This window comes from Bufo gargarizans, chromosome 6, assembly GCF_014858855.1.
Source record: "Bufo gargarizans isolate SCDJY-AF-19 chromosome 6, ASM1485885v1, whole genome shotgun sequence".
NCBI lineage: Eukaryota > Metazoa > Chordata > Amphibia > Anura > Bufonidae > Bufo > Bufo gargarizans.
In genome coordinates this window covers 92,687,436-92,705,767 of record NC_058085.1, presented here as the reverse complement: position 1 = coordinate 92,705,767, position 18,332 = coordinate 92,687,436, and the positions used below count along the sequence as shown (strand labels likewise).

Below are 18,332 nucleotides of genomic sequence, written 5' to 3'. Positions count from 1 at the left end.
ATTAGACTTGGAAATGCACAGAAGCGTGTGTGTGAAGTTATTCTGAATGACCCTATGTGCACCTTCAATATTATATACCCTTTTAGGGATAGATTTCAAATAGCTCTGATATAGCAGAAACCACTAAATTATGAAATTGCTAAATTGGGAATTGTACTTCAACCCAGAACAAAAAATGTGCTTTGACGGACACTAAATATCTTGCCCAGCAACAACAGTACAGCGGTGGGTAACGAGAGATTTAGAGGGATTTAAATTTGAGGCCTAGTATTTAGGCGCTGGGTGACAGGTATGGGTTTAGTGACAGAATTAGACTTGAAAATACACAGTAGCGGGTGTGTGTGAAGTTATTCTGAATGACCCAATGTGCACCTTCAATATTATATACCCTTTTTGGGATAGATTTCAAATAGCTCTGATATAGCAGGAACCACTAAATTATGAAATTGCTAAATTGGGAATTGTACTTCAACCCAGAACAAAAAATGTGCTTTGACGGACACTAAATATCTTGCCCAGCAACAACAGTACAGCGGTGGGTAACGAGAGATTTAGAGGGATTTAAATTTGAGGCCTAGTATTTAGGCGCTGGGTCACCGGTATGGATTTAGTGACAGAATTAGACTTGGAAATGCACAGAAGCGTGTGTGTGAAGTTATTCTGAATGACCCTATGTGCACCTTCAATATTATATACCCTTTTAGGGATAGATTTCAAATAGCTCTGATATAGCAGAAACCACTAAATTATGAAATTGCTAAATTGGGAATTGTACTTCAACCCAGAACAAAAAATGTGCTTTGACGGACACTAAATATCTTGCCCAGCAACAACAGTACAGCGGTGGGTAACGAGAGATTTAGAGGGATTTAAATTTGAGGCCTAGTATTTAGGCGCTGGGTGACAGGTATGGGTTTAGTGACAGAATTAGACTTGAAAATACACAGTAGCGGGTGTGTGTGAAGTTATTCTGAATGACCCAATGTGCACCTTCAATATTATATACCCTTTTTGGGATAGATTTCAAATAGCTCTGATATAGCAGGAACCACTAAATTATGAAATTGCTAAATTGGGAATTGTACTTCAACCCAGAACAAAAAATGTGCTTTGACGGACACTAAATATCTTGCCCAGCAACAACAGTACAGCGGTGGGTAACGAGAGATTTAGAGGGATTTAAATTTGAGGCCTAGTATTTAGGCGCTGGGTCACCGGTATGGATTTAGTGACAGAATTAGACTTGGAAATGCACAGAAGCGTGTGTGTGAAGTTATTCTGAATGACCCTATGTGCACCTTCAATATTATATACCCTTTTAGGGATAGATTTCAAATAGCTCTGATATAGCAGAAACCACTAAATTATGAAATTGCTAAATTGGGAATTGTACTTCAACCCAGAACAAAAAATGTGCTTTGACGGACACTAAATATCTTGCCCAGCAACAACAGTACAGCGGTGGGTAACGAGAGATTTAGAGGGATTTAAATTTGAGGCCTAGTATTTAGGCGCTGGGTCACCGGTATGGATTTAGTGACAGAATTAGACTTGGAAATGCACAGAAGCGTGTGTGTGAAGTTATTCTGAATGACCCTATGTGCACCTTCAATATTATATACCCTTTTAGGGATAGATTTCAAATAGCTCTGATATAGCAGAAACCACTAAATTATGAAATTGCTAAATTGGGAATTGTACTTCAACCCAGAACAAAAAATGTGCTTTGACGGACACTAAATATCTTGCCCAGCAACAACAGTACAGCGGTGGGTAACGAGAGATTTAGAGGGATTTAAATTTGAGGCCTAGTATTTAGGCGCTGGGTCACCGGTATGGATTTAGTGACAGAATTAGACTTGGAAATGCACAGAAGCGTGTGTGTGAAGTTATTCTGAATGACCCTATGTGCACCTTCAATATTATATACCCTTTTAGGGATAGATTTCAAATAGCTCTGATATAGCAGAAACCACTAAATTATGAAATTGCTAAATTGGGAATTGTACTTCAACCCAGAACAAAAAATGTGCTTTGACGGACACTAAATATCTTGCCCAGCAACAACAGTACAGCGGTGGGTAACGAGAGATTTAGAGGGATTTAAATTTGAGGCCTAGTATTTAGGCGCTGGGTCACCGGTATGGATTTAGTGACAGAATTAGACTTGGAAATGCACAGAAGCGTGTGTGTGAAGTTATTCTGAATGACCCTATGTGCACCTTCAATATTATATACCCTTTTAGGGATAGATTTCAAATAGCTCTGATATAGCAGAAACCACTAAATTATGAAATTGCTAAATTGGGAATTGTACTTCAACCCAGAACAAAAAATGTGCTTTGACGGACACTAAATATCTTGCCCAGCAACAACAGTACAGTGGTGGGTAACGAGAGATTTAGAGGGATTTAAATTTGAGGCCTAGTATTTAGGCGCTGGGTCACCGGTATGGATTTAGTGACAGAATTAGACTTGGAAATGCACAGAAGCGTGTGTGTGAAGTTATTCTGAATGACCCTATGTGCACCTTCAATATTATATACCCTTTTAGGGATAGATTTCAAATAGCTCTGATATAGCAGAAACCACTAAATTATGAAATTGCTAAATTGGGAATTGTACTTCAACCCAGAACAAAAAATGTGCTTTGACGGACACTAAATATCTTGCCCAGCAACAACAGTACACCGGTGGGTAACGAGAGATTTAGAGGGAATTAAATTTGAGGCCTAGTATTTAGGCGCTGGGTCACCGGTATGGATTTAGTGACAGAATTAGACTTGGAAATACACAGTAGCGGGTGTGTGTGAAGTTATTCTGAATGACCCTATGTGCACCTTCAATATTATATACCCTTTTAGGGATAGATTTCAAATAGCTCTGATATAGCAGAAACCACTAAATTATGAAATTGCTAAATTGGGAATTGTACTTCAACCCAGAACAAAAAATGTGCTTTGACGGACACTAAATATCTTGCCCAGCAACAACAGTACAGCGGTGGGTAACGAGAGATTTAGAGGGAATTAAATTTGAGGCCTAGTATTTAGGCGCTGGGTCACCGGTATGGATTTAGTGACAGAATTAGACTTGGAAATGCACAGAAGCGTGTGTGTGAAGTTATTCTGAATGACCCTATGTGCACCTTCAATATTATATACCCTTTTTGGGATAGATTTCAAATAGCTCTGATATAGCAGGAACCACTAAATTATGAAATTGCTAAATTGGGAATTGTACTTCAACCTAGAACAAAAAATGTGCTTTGACGGGCACTAAATAACTTTCCCAGCTACAACAGGACAACGGTAACGAGAGATTTAGAGGGATTTAAATTTGAGGCCTAGTATTTAGGCGCTGGGTGACAGGTATGGGTTTAGTGACAGAATTAGACTTGGAAATACACAGTAGCGGGTGTGTGTGAAGTTATTCTGAATGACCCTATGTGCACCTTCAATATTATATACCCTTTTAGGGATAGATTTCAAATAGCTCTGATATAGCAGAAACCACTAAATTATGAAATTGCTAAATTGGGAATTGTACTTCAACCCAGAACAAAAAATGTGCTTTGACGGACACTAAATATCTTGCCCAGCAACAACAGTACAGCGGTGGGTAACGAGAGATTTAGAGGGAATTAAATTTGAGGCCTAGTATTTAGGCGCTGGGTCACCGGTATGGATTTAGTGACAGAATTAGACTTGGAAATACACAGTAGCGGGTGTGTGTGAAGTTACTCTGAATGACCCTATGTGCACCTTCAATATTATATACCCTTTTTGGGATAGATTTCAAAGAGCTCTGATATAGCAGGAACCACTAAATTATGAAATTGCTAAATTGGGAATTGTATTTCAACCCAGAACAAGAAATGTGCTTGAACGGACACTAAATAACTCGCCCAGCTACAGCACTAGGGACAGATTTAGCTGGATATAAATTTGAGGCCTAGTATTTAGGCGCTGGGTGACCGGTATGGATTTAGTGACAGAATTAGACTGGGATATGGCCAAAAAATGAACAGACTATTGCTGGTTAAATGCACTTGGTGTGACAGCTTCACCCTGATGTAGGCTTTAGCCAAAAAACAACCACACCATTGAGGGTTAAATGCACTTGGTGACAGGCGCAGCTTGCCCCTGATTTTGTATATGGCCAAAAAATGAACAGACTATTGCTGGTTAAATGCACTTGGTGTGACAGCTTCACCCTGATGTAGGCTTTAGCCAAAAAACAACCACACCATTGAGGGTTAAATGCACTTGGTGACAGGCGCAGCTTGCCCCTGATTTTGTATATGGCCAAAAAATGAACAGACTATTGCTGGTTAAATGCACTTGGTGTGACAGCTTCACCCTGATGTAGGCTTTAGCCAAAAAACAACCACACCATTGAGGGTTAAATGCACTTGGTGACAGGCGCAGCTTGCCCCTGATTTTGTATATGGCCAAAAAATGAACAGACTATTGCTGGTTAAATGCACTTGGTGTGACAGCTTCACCCTGATGTAGGCTTTAGCCAAAAAACAACCACACCATTGAGGGTTAAATGCACTTGGTCGCAGCTTGTGCTGGCGCACCACAAGACACAAAATGGCCGCCGATCACCCCAGAAAAATGAGACTGACAAACGGTCTGTGCAGCCTAAAAACAGTGAGCAATTGAGGATCAGCAGCTCAATGATCCACAGCTGCAGATCGATCAGTTAATCAAGTCCTTTGGAGGAGTTAATCTGCCTAATCTCGCCCTACTGTCGCAGCCGCAACCTCTCCCTACGCTAATCAGAGCAGAGTGACGGGCGGCGCTATGTGACTCCAGCTTAAATAGAGGCTGGGTCACATGGTGCTCTGGCCAATCACAGCCATGCCAATAGTAGGCATGGCTGTGATGGCCTCTTGGGGCAAGTAGTATGACGCTTGTTGATTGGCTGCTTTGCAGCCTTTCAAAAAGCGCCAAGAAAGCGTCACAAAAGCGCGAAGAAAGCGACGAACACCGAACCCGAACCCGGACTTTTACGAAAATGTCCGGGTTCGGGTCCGTGTCACGGACACCCCAAAATTCGGTACGAACCCGAACTATACAGTTCGAGTTCGCTCATCCCTAGTAGGCAACTCTCCTATTGGTTCCTAGGGATGTTGCTAAGCTCTGACAAAGACATTGCAGCCTTCTCATTGGCCCACAAGCAAGAAGCAGTAGTACTGATGGAAAAAAAAAACTTGAATATTCGCGATTACGAATATATAGCACTATATTCTAGACTTTCGCAAATTCTCAAAGTACCGATATTCACGATAAAAATTCGCGATTAGAATATTAGCAATCAACGCTAGTTAGAAACAGTCCATAAAGGTGTATGGAGAGAGAGACGTGAGCTGCTAGAGGGAGAAAGATGTAGAGATACATACACACATGCTGCTGGCTCTAGTGCTGTGTAAATTCACAGCTACACTGTTCATTGCTACTGTATAATATCCTCCATGCTGCTTCTGAGGGTGTACAACAGAAAGATAGGGGAATAGAATCTCCTTCTCTCTGTGTGTGCAGTGTATGGGAGACATCATAGTAACTATCACTGCACACTAGCTCTCTGAAAAAAATGACAATTAGAGATAGAGGCTGCAGAGGACAGAACTGCTGAAAATGAAAAATTTAAAGACATGCACTTGTCAGATATGGCATTATTTCTCTTGTACACACACGGCAGCTTATTCTGTAAAGCCCCCTTAAGTGACAGATACACTTTAAATAAAGTTAACAACATTTGATTTATCAGTAAAGCTGTCAAACAGCCTGGGCATAATACTGCTGCATTTACACTTTCTTTTACATTGCTAGTGACCTATATTTTGCAGCCCTTTATGCAGACACTCACTAAGGGTGCATTAATATATGGCACAGTGGGGGGCTCAGTGCGGCTCATTAAAGACTGATGGCGATATAAAGAAGTGACTCTGCACAGTGCTGGGACCATAGACTGTATATCACATAGACTAAACTTATCAGACACAGATGGATGTGGATGGGATAATATAATTTAAATTCTCCAAACTGGTGTCTCCAGAGATAATGAACCGAAACAAAGGGAACCAGAGAAAAGGACAGCAACAACCACTTACAATGGCAATGACCATTAATAATAGTTATTATGATATCAAGTATATTTGTATCCACTGATATCTGAGTCTAGCACACGTAAGCCCTAATTAATGCGTTCCTATCTTTGCAACCTCTGGCCATTGCTTATCTTCAGTTAGAACAGAGAGGATCAGGCATGTTGGGTTTCAACACACCAGATCCTTTGTTTTCACGGGAAATAAGCCGTGACCAGTGGGAGCATAATAAATGATCATGTTTGTGTATTGGGAGGGTCGGAAAAGTGCGATGTCCATCATGAGAGACATGGTAAATGGGCAACGTGCCGCTCCCAAGGGCCGATCAAGTCCCACATCTATAGGAATGAGTGGTGTGGTGCGGCCTCAATAGTTTTCTGTGTGTGTCACGGTGCTCCTACCTGGATGCCGTCACTCCCCAGGGTTTGGCTCCGAAGCAATAAAGGGGAGATTAATGGTGATGGTGGAGGAATACTCAAGTCCAGAGTTTTAAAAAGTTTAACAGCTTTACTTGAATCAACTTCCATCCATACAAGAGGTTTCTCTTGGTTCCAGCAGGTTTTGGCATAAACTGGCAGGCAAACTTAAATATTCTGCTTTCTCTCGCTGCTGTGCTTTAGTCTGGTCACTGGACTTTAGGGCTGTTCTGGAACTTTTGGAGTGGGGTGCCTTTGGCTGTTGACCCCCTTGCAGCACTGTGTCGGTTAGGCCTCTTGCACACAAACGTTTTTTTTCTTTTTATGTTCCTTTTTTTGCGTTCCGTATACGGACCTTATACGGAACCATTCATTTCAATGGATCCGCAAAAAAAAGTAAGGTACTCCGTATGCCTTCCGTCTCCGTATTTCCATTCCGTTCAAAGATAGAACATGTCCAATTATTGTCCGCATAACTGACAAGGATAGTACTGTTCTATCAGGGGCCAGCTGTTCCGTTCCGCAAAAAATATGCATTTTTTGCAGATCCGTTTTTTGCAGACCGCAAAATACTGAAAAAGCCATATGGTCGTGTGCAAGAGGCCTTAATCTGTAAGGAGTAAGGGTGATTCTCCTCTCCGTCCAACTCTAAATTAGAATGAACTCAGACTAAGACCTCATGCACATGACCGTTGCGTTTTTTGCGGTCCGCAAACCGCAGATCCGCAAACCGCGGATCCGCAAAAAACGGAAGCCGCCCGTGTGCCTTCCGCAATTTGCGGAACGGAGCGGGCGTCCGTCAATAAAAATGTCTATGCTTGTCCGTAAAGCGCAGACAAGAATAGGACATGGAATGGAGCAACGGATGCAAGCAGCACACGGAGTGCTGTCCGTATCTTTTGCGGCCCCATTGAAGTGAATGGGTCCGCATCCGAGCCGCCAAAACGGCAGCTCAGTTGCAGACCCAAACAACGGCCGTATGCATGATGCCTAAGACGAAACTAAAAACTTCCTGTAGCCTCTCCCTTGGTAGGAAACGGGACTAGCCCACTTCTAGCCTGACCCTATAAGTCATAGGCGTCGCTATAGGTGGGCAAGGGGGGCAATCCCCCCCACCCCCGGTTATTCCTTGCCCCCCGCATGCCGCCCCGCTGATTTCCCTTTAAAACGCTGGCGCAGCCGCCAGTACAGCGGCAATCTGTCAGTTTTGCTAAACTGAAAGTACTGCCCATGCTGCCCACCCACTTCACTACGGGCTCCTCAGCAGTCGACAGCCAAGTGAATCTTCCCCCACCCACCTCAGCTGCTATTGGCTGGGAGGGAGAGGGGATCACTGCCATTGGCTGCCTGTGTATTTCAGCCTAGCAGGGCCTGCAGAGGCAGAAAAGAATGCGGCCTGGGGATTTAACATCAGGAAACATCGTTGCGCGCCCCTCCCCCTGCCACCAAGCCTAGAGGAAGAAGGCACGAGGACAGAGCACATCTAAACTGTAAGTGCCTTTTCTATCTGCGATGTACCCCTGACCAGCACCCCCTGCGTCACATGCACCCCTGACCAGCGCACCCTGCTTGACACGCACCCCTGACCGCCGCATTCTGCATTACAAGCAGAATAAGTAGCCTTAGTTGCACACACCAACAACACCCACAGGGTTATTTCGCAAAAGGGTGAAGAGTTTGGAGACGTGAACAATATAGGACAACATAGCTGATTTAAAAAAAAAAATCTTCAATTCAGCTCACTTTCCTATTCAGTTATGTTGTCCTAGATTGTTCCCTTCTCCAAACTCTTCATCCTTTTTTGCATTGTATTGCATTCTGATGTGTATTAAATGTTTTTATTAATGATTTTTGTTCCATATGCCCGTATGTGAGTGCTCGGACTATACTATACTTTATATACCTTTTGTGAATTAGGCTACTTTCACACTTGCGGCAGTGTGATCCGGCGGGCAGTTCCGTCGTCGGAACTGGCCGCCGGATTCGCCGATCTGCTGCTGACTGAAAGCATTTGTGAGACGGATCCGGATGCGGATCCGTCTCACAAATGCATTGCAAGGACGGATCCGTCTCTCCGCTTGTCATGCGGACCGACGTATCCGTCTTGTACATTTTTCTCATTTTTACCGATCTGCGCGTGCGCATGTCGGAACGACGGATCCGGCATTCCGGTATTCTGAATGCCGTATCCGGCGCTAATACATTCCTATGGGAAAAAATGCCGGATCCGGCGTTCAGGCATGTCTTCAGTTTTTTTCGCCGGAGAGAAAACCGTAGCATGCTACGGTTTTCTCTTTTGCCTGATCAGTCAAAACGACTGAACTGAAGACATCCTGATGCAAACTGAATGGATTACTCTCCATTCAGAATGCATGGGGATAAAACTGATCAGTTATTTTCCGGTATAGAGCCCCTGTGACGGAACTCTATGCCGGAAAAGAAAAACGCTAGTGTGAAAGTACCCTAAGCCTGTGAGCGTCTGTTTATTGGTTTTCGTTAGTTACATGTTTAACATATAGGATTATTTAGGGTACTTTCACACTTGCGTTTTTCTTTTACGGCATAGAGTTCTGTCACAGGGGCTCTATACCGGAAAAGAACTGATCAGTTTTATCCTAATGCATTCTGAATGGAGAGTAATCCGTTCAGGATGCATCAGGATGTCTTCAGTTCAGTCTTTTTGACTGATCAGGACAGAGATAAAACTGCAGCATGCTACGGTTTTATCTCCGGCCCAAAAAACTGAAGACTTGTCTTAATGCAGGATCCGTCATTTTTTTCCATAGGAATGTATTAGTGCCGGATCCGGCATTCAAAATACCGGAATGCCGGATTTGTCCTTCCGGTCTGCACATGCGCAGACTGAAAAAAAGGTGAAAAAAATAAAAGCCGGATCCGTTTTTACGTTTTTTCAGTTTTTCCGGCGATGGTACTGCTTGCCAGATCACTCTGCCGCAAGTGTGAAAGTAGCCTTACACAGCCCTGGTGTTTGCAGAAACTTTCTATCTTTCTCAGATCTGAAGCAATACTGAGGAAGAAAGGAAAACTCTTGCAAGCTTGTCTTTTAAAGAGGACCTTTCACCAGAATAAAACTTCTAAACTAACTATACAGGCATGTAGAGCGGCGCCCAGGGACCCCCCTGCACTTACTGTTATACCTGGGCGCCGCTCCGTTCTCCCGGTATAGCCTCCGGTATCTTCATAGTTAGGCTCCACCCAGGGGAACCTGCCGGCGCCTCCTTCTCCCATGCTGCAGCGCTGGCCAATCACAGCGCTCAGCTCTCTCTCAGGCTATGAGCTGAGCACTGCGATTGGCCAGCGCTACAGCATGGGAGAATGAGCCGACGGCAGGTTCCCCTGGGTGGAGCCTAACTATGAAGATACCGGAGGCAATAACGGGAGAACTGAGCGGCGCCCAGGTATAACAGTAAGTGCATGGGGGTCCCTGGGCACCGCTCTACATGCCTGTATAGTTAGTTTAGAAGTTATTCTGGTGAAAGGTCCTCTTTAAGTATTAGGTTAGTACCATAAAAAGGTATCCCTGCATACTGTAATACTCTCGTATTTTGTAATCTTATTTATATATACTTATTTCTTTTTTTTCAGTAGTATGATGAAGTGGGGAAAATTAATAGATTTTTTGGGGATAAAACCAGCTAGTTTAATAGGTTTGATCCTGCTGACAGCGGCTTTTTAATGATTAGCCTCGATCAATCTAGTACATACTACTACATCGTTGATTTAACTGATGAATTATAAACTTTTGACAGCACATTAGCGAGCAGGTTTTCATGCCATCTATGGACAGCTCTCTTTCTACTGCTGCCTGGCATTGTTCGATAGACTCGTGCTGCATCCATCCCCCCTTCCTTTCTCTACAGGAGAACATTCCAGGTCATGTTGCTAGGCTGAAAATAGCGTCTTTGTGTTATAACTAATATGTAGTTTGAAACCATCACATTGCTACAAAATTGTGTTAGTCTGTTCTCCATCTCAGTCTGACACTGTGTGGGTGTATTATACTTTGCTCCCCAAATCATTTCAGCCATCTACAAATTTGGAGAGCAGATGAAGTAGAAGTCAGGGGACTGTGCATCGGATCATTTCCTGGGAATTATCACAAATTTCTTCAGGCATCGGATAGATTTACATTTTATGAAATATTAATCCAGAGGATTTTCTCCAAATATATAGAGAAGGAACAGCAAAGTTCTGACAATATGCTTCCTTAGGGACTGCTGCATGAAGGGGATAACCATCGGGCCACTGCTCTGCTGTGGCAGTGGCCCAATGCTTGAAGGGTAAACTGAGGGGGGGGGACAATACACTGCAGTACACTATACAGTTTACTGCAGTGTATTGTAGAGGCATTAGACCCACTGAATCTTCAAGAATCAAGTGGGTCTGAGTGAAAAAAAAGTAAAAAAAAAAAAGTAAAAAAGAATCTAACTTCTTCCTATATCAACACATCACATTTGTTAAAAATGTTAAAAAATAAAAAAAAAAATAAACATGTTTGGTATTGCCACGTCTGTAACAACCTGATCTATAAAATTATCACGAAGAAAAACTATGATGGAATTGCAATTTTGCCCACTGCACTTCCCACAAAGTGATCAAAGGAGTCATATGTACCCCAAAATAGTACCAACCAAACAGTCATCTCATCCTGCAGAAAATGACCCCCTATATAAGACAATCGCCAAAAAAGTAAAATATAAAAAATATATGGCTTTCAGAAAATGGAACCACTAAAACATGATTTTTTTGTGTTCCAAAAATGCTTACATTGTGTAAAATAAAATGTAATGAATGCCTATATTAGGAATCACTGCGTCCGTAACAACCTGCTCTATAACAATAGCATGTGAGCAAATATCAATATGGAGGTGCAGGCCAATGGATCCGGCAACAATTCCAGGACAATATAAGAATTTTAAAAAATGGCAACACTCTCACAAAAAAAATTGTGAAAAGAAAAACACTTTATTCACCCCTGTGGTTGCAACTAGGGATAAGCGAACTTGTGTTTCAAGTTTGGCATACAAGGTTTAGGTTCAGGTTATGTAAGAATTCTGTTATAAATTTTGCTACTAAGGACCATAACTAAGAGTCCATTCACGCGTCCGCATAATGGGTCTGCATCCGTTGCGCAATTTTCCGAAAGGGGTGCAGACCCATTCATTTTTAATAGGGCTGCAAAAGATGCGGACAACACCACCATGGCAGATGAGGTGGTTGGCAGAAGAGGGAGATGTCAGTTCAGGGAGAGCACTGCTGCAGCCAGACACTTCCTCTGCCAGTACAGGGAATGCCAGCTCCAGTAAGCAGGACACCAGGAAAGCAGGGCAGGCCAGGCAGGTGCTGGTAGAGGGAGACTCAATTATTAGGGGCACAGATAGGGCAATCTGTCATAAAGACCGGGATCATCGAACGCTGTGTTGTCTCCCTGGTGCTGGAGTTCAACACATCGCGGATCGGTTTGACAGATTACTGGGAGGGGCTGGAGAAGATCCAGCGGTCATGGTCCAGATCGGAACCAATGACAAAGTTAGAGGTAGGTGGAGCGTCCTTAAAAATGATTTTAGGGATTTAGGTCAAAATCTTAGGGCAAGGACCTCAAAGGTAGTATTTTCCAAAATACTACTGGTACCACGAGCCACAGAAGAAAGGCAGCAGCAGATTAGGGAGGTTAACAAGTGTCTCAAGAACTGGTGTAGGAAGGAGGGGTTTGGGTTCCTAGAGAACTGGGCCGACTTCTCTATTGGCTACAGGCTCTATCATAGGGATGGGCTGCACCTCAATGAGGAAGGGGCAACTGTGTTGGGGGAGAAGATGGCTAGAAGGTTGGAGGAGTTTTTAAACTAGGGACGGGGGGGAGGGTAATTACATTATAGGATGGAAAGATAGTGCAGATAGAGACCTGGGGCAAGGTAATGGGACTGGGGGAGAAATGAAAGGAGGGACTAGAACAGCTCTGAAGGAAAAGTGTAGGGTTCAAAATATAAATAAACCTCTTAAATGTATGTATACTAATGCCAGAAGCCTGACTAATAAAACTGGGGAACTAAAATTAGTGATGTGTGAGGAGGACTATGACATAGTGGGAATAACTGAGACATGGCTGGATAATAGCTATGACTGGGCAGTTAATGTACAGGGTTACAGTCTGTTTAGAAAGGATCGTCAAAACCGGAGAGGGGGAGGGGTCTGCCTTTATGTAAAGTCCTGTCTAAAGCCCACACTCCGGAAAGATATAGGTGAGGGACATGAACATGTGGAGTCACTTTGGGTAGAAATATATGGAGGCAAAAACAATTATAAATTACTAATAGGAGTTTATTATAAACCACCTTATATACCACAGAAAATCTGCTACTAAACGAGATAGACGAGGCGTAAAATTATAATGAGGTGGTTATTATAGGGGACTACCCAGATATAGGCTGGGAAACAAACTTGTACATCTCATGAAGGTTTTCTAAGAGATCCTATCTTAGAATACCTCAAGGAAAATAAGCAAATAACGCCATATCAGCATGGCTTTATGAGGGATCTGTCATGTCAAACTAATTTAATCAGTTTCTATGAGGAGGTAAGTTCTAGACTTGACAGCGGCGAATCAATGGATGTCATATATCTGGACTAGTGAGGAGCGGCATAGGCAATATTCGAATTTGCGATATTTCACAAATTTTTTGCAGAATATTCGCCACAAATTAGCAAATACGAGAATTCGTGATCTGCAGTCATTGTTTATTTGATTGCGAAAATCGGCAATGTAATGTATTCACGATAAATTTACGATTAGAATATTCAACACTATTCGCGAATACGAATATATAGCACTATATTCTAAATATTCGCAAATTCTCGAAGTGGCAATATTCGCAATTAAAATTTGTGATTAGAATATTCACGCTCAACACTAATCTGGACTTCTCCAAAGCATTTGACACTGTACCGCATAAAAGGTTAGTATATAAAAGGAGAATGCTTGGACTGGGAGAAAACGTCTGTATGTGGGCAAGTAACTGGCTCAGTGATAGAAAACAGAGGGTGGTTATTAACAGTACACACTCAGATTGGGTCACTGTCACTAGTGGAGTACTTCAGGGGTCAGTATTGGGCCCTATTCTCTTCAATATATTTATTAATGATCTTGTAGAAGGCTTGAACAGTAAAGTATCAATTTTTGCAGATGACACTAAACTGTGTAAAGTAATTAACACGGAAGAGGACAGTATACTGCTACAAATGGATCTGGATAGATTGGAGGCTTGGGCAGAGAAGTGGAAGACGAGGTTTAACACTGACAAATGTAAGGTTATGCACATGGGAAGGAATAATGCAAGTCACCCGTACATACTAAATGGTAAAACACTGGGTAACACTGACATGGAAAACGACCTAGGAATTTTAGTAAACAGCAAACTAAGTTCTAAAAAACAGTGTCAGGCAGCTGCTACCAAGGCCAATAAGATAATGGGTTGCATCAAAAGGGGCATAGATGCCCGTGATGAGAACATAGTCCTACCACTTTATAAATCACTAGTCAGACCACATATGGAGTACTGTGTACAGTTCTGGGCTCCTGTCAACAAGGCAGACATAGCAGAGCTGGAGAGGGTACAGAGGAGGACATATAAAGTAATAACTGGAATGGGGGTACTACAGTACCCTGAAAGATTATCAACGTTAGGGTTATTCACTTTAGAAAAAAGATGACTGAGGGGAGATCTAATAACTATGTATAAATATATCAGGAATCAGTACAGAGATTTCTCCCATCATCTATTTACCCCGTGACTGTGACGAGGGGACATCCTCTGCGTCTGGAGGAAAGAAGGTTTGTACACAAACATAGAAGAGGATTCTTTACGGTAAGAGCATTGAGACTATGGGACTCTCTGCCTGAGGAGGTGGTGATGGTGAGTTCACTAAAAGAGTTCAAGAGGGGCCTGGATGTATTTCTGGAGTGTAATAATATTACAGGTTATAGTTACTAGAGATCGGTCGTTGATCCTGATTGCCTGATTAGAGTCGGGGAGGATTTTTTTTTCCCCTTAAGTGGGGAAAATTGGCTTCTACCTCACAGTTTGTTTGTTTTTTGCCTTCCTGGATCAACTTGCAGGATAACAGGCTGAACTGGATGGACAGATGTCTTTTTTCGGCCTTATATACTATGTTACTATGTTACTTACAAGTTCCAGCAGCCTATATGTAAGTGGCTGCTAGCTGTGCTATATAACAGGATGTGGGGGCGGGACAGTAGAGCTGTGCTATGTAACAGGATGTGGGGGTGGGGCAGCAGAGCTGTGCTATGTAACTGGATGTGGGGGCGGGGCAGCAGAGCTGTCCTATGTAACAGGATGTGGGGATGGGGTAGCAGAGCTGTTCTATGTAACAGGTTATGGGGCATGGTAGCAGAGCTGTGCTATGTAACAGGATGTGGGGGCAGAGCAGCAGAGCTGTTCTATGTAACAGGTTATGGGGCGTGGTAGCAGAGCTGTGCTATGTAACAGGATGTGGGGGCGAGGGAGCAAAGCTGTGCTATGTAACAGGATGTGGGGGCAGAGCAGCAGAGCTGTGCTATGTAACAGGATATGGGGGCGGGGCAGCAGAGCTGTGCTATGTAATAGGATATAGGGGTGGGGCAGCAGAGCTTTGCTGTGGAAAAGGATATGGGGGTGGGGTAGCAAAGCTGTGCTGGTGCATGTGAAATCCACAGGAGATGACAGCTCTGAGCAAAACTCATAGAAGAGCATTTCTGATAGCATGTGAAGCAAAGCTGAAACCAGTAAACAAACAAGTGCAATTTCATTATGTGCTGCATTACAGTAAGATATGGGGTTATTGATTTTTTTTTTTTGTGCACAGAGGTGTCAATAATAGCCTTTAAACTCTTTAATGCAATGACAGCTATAGCAAATAATGTCAGAGCGACACTGACATATATAGCTATGGGTAAACACATGGTTGACGGTGTTAACAAACAGGACAATTTTTTTGACAGCACCACCTGCCTCATTTAAAACCCTCTCTGAGATGACAGTGGAAACTGGACAAGACAAAGGGAACAAACTTGGCCAGTTGCCTGCCCGGAAATCCACGGGGTCAGGTAAACCAGTATGTGCTGGAGAAAGCCACAATCCAGGTAGGACTGACCCTGGTTGTACAGGCAGTACATTTGCTGATTTGCGTCAGCCTTGCATGGCACACAGAAAAACAGTTCCATCATGTTCATGAGACTGAACTGCGGTAATCATCACACTGCTTGATGGTAAGAATATGACTGTCATTAAAGGGGTTCTGCACTTTCAATTAACTGATGATCTATCCTCTGGATAGATCATCAGCTTCTGATCGGCGGGGGTCCGACACCCGGGACCCCCGCCGATCAGCTGTTTGAGAAAGCAGCGGCGCTCCAGCAGCGCCGCGGCCTTCTCACTGTTTACCGCCGGGCCGCCCGCCCACTGACGTCACGACTTGTATCAACTACAGTGGGCGCGGCTAAGCTCTGTTCACTTGAATGGAGCTTAGCCGCGCCCACTCTAGTTGATACAAGTCGTGACGTCAGTGGGCGGGCGGCCTGGCGGTAAACAGTGAGAAGGCCACAGCGCTGCTGGAGCGCCGCTGCCTTCTCAAACAGCTGATCGGCGGGGGTCCCGGGTGTCGGACCGCCGCCGATCAGAAGCTGATGATCTATCCAGAGGATAGATCATCAGTTAATTGAAAGTGCAGAACCCCTTTAAGTAAGCAAGTAAGCATACAGCTTGACATGCTCGCCAGCGTGTTTGAGGACCTAGTTCTTTCCGACTCTGCCCTCCACTGCAATGATTGGTCAATGGCTAGTCTTGTCATCATCATCATCCAACTTGTCCTCCTGCACAAGCGACTCCTTCTCATCCTTTGCTTCCTTCTTCATGGTACTTTGTAGGTGTGGGTCCCCAACAGCTATAGGGTGGCCAACAAGATGTGGAAGCTGTTATTCTTCCTCTGGTCTGTGTTGCATCAGCGTGAGCATGTCCTCTAAGACAAATATTAGGGAGATGACATAATTGGTGCTGCAGTTGCCCCTGCTGACAAACTCTGGTGGCCTCTTGAAAGGGCATAGGTACGCAACACACATCTCTGTTGAGTTGCCATTACCTGACCTTGAAACACTGCATGCTCCCTGCTGAGGTGGTCTGGTCCACCACTGTATGCGGCTCTTAAATACACTCTAGCATCTGTAAGGTGGAATTTCAGGGAACTTGAATGTCGTAGCTCAAGCAGTATAACAGCAGGCTGTTCTGTTGCTGCAAGTCCAGGAGAGAGTTCTTTGCCAAATAAGAATGGCTAAAATGTGAGGACAGTCTCCTGGACATGGCCAGAACCCTCTGTAAGTCACCATCCTTTTTCAAAAAGCATTTCTTAAATGTATTATGTGCTCTATGCAGAGAATGTGTTATTTCCCCAAATGTAGTGCAATTACAATGTTCCTGCCATTGCCGCTGACCCACCTTGAGCTGTTGAAGTTGGCGGGGAGACAGCCAGCGGGATGATGGTTGCTTGATGCACTTTAGCAATTGACTGGCTACTCTCTCCCAGACTGATCAGCTCCAACACTGCATGTCAACAATTCACTTTACACATACGATAGAAGGGAGGATGAATGGAAGCAACACTGTGCCCGATTTCTTTTGGGGACGGGAGGATGCCCATGGTGGAGGATGTGAAGGAGGCAGATAAGCATCTAGTGTGGGAACCAGACCGAAATAAATGTAGAGACGTCAACAGGACCTGGCCTCATTGCTGTGGTGCTGCATCACCACTGCCATGAAAAACATTGAACCAGTCGGCCATGAAAGACATGTACTGTCTCTGCCCCTAAGGGCTGCTCCAGGTGTCCACTGTGGTGGGCATCTTGCCACACAGCAACAATTGCAAGGAGTGGCCAACATTCTCCGCCACCTGACAGAACAAGACAGGGATGGCTTTTTGAGAGAAATAATTCCAGCTAGGTATCTTCCAATGAGACTACTTAAAGGCAGCAGACACTACTTAATGGTACGGCAGAGACTGCACCACCAGGAACTTGGCCAGGTTGGAGTTAAGCTTGTGCATCATCAGATTTCTGGGCATGTAGAGTTGTTTCCTGGCCACAAATTCCGGTATCAATGGCTGATGATAGAGCAGGAGGAAGAGGAGTAGTCTGAACAGGAGAAGCAGTGACTGATTATGACGATGACAAGGACACTGTACTGCATATGGCTGCAGCTTGGCTGCCGCAATGGAGAGCGGGAGAAGGAGGACACTTTTGTTGCTCTAGCTGGCGGACAGTTCTATTTTTCTACTGGACTGGGTGATGCTGCTTCATGAGCTTCAAAAGAGCCATGGTGTCTACTTTTGTGTATGAACCCCAATATGTTCTTTAAATCCTGCAGATTTTTCACACTGCGATGATTTTTCTCTGGCAGATGGGACATAATCGCACCGATCTAGCAGCAGCTAAGCTTTGCTTCACTGGTTCCCAAGTTGACTGTAACAAAAGCAGATTTGGCCCTGGCAGTTTTTGGGGAAGTTCTGGCTGTACATTGTCCTGCTCTTTATCGCCACTGCAGCGGTCACCACCCTCCTCCTCTGATGACACATCATCCTCCTCAGCCCCATCAATCTGGCTCTCAGGTCCTGTCCAATACATAATCATTGTCATAGTCCTCATCCTCCCCACTTCTGTTACCATTGCCCCTACCACCACCATTGTAGCTACAAGTGCCACTGCTACCACCACCAACACAGCTGTGCATGGGGTCCAC

General features: G+C 44.0%; 1 protein-coding gene across 1 annotated transcript in view; it reads right to left on the bottom strand.

Annotated features, from left to right (window-relative positions):
* Window positions 1–18,332, bottom strand: part of NECAB3 (N-terminal EF-hand calcium binding protein 3) — a 166,625-nt gene that overhangs the window by 81,668 nt on the left and 66,625 nt on the right. The window lies entirely within an intron of this gene.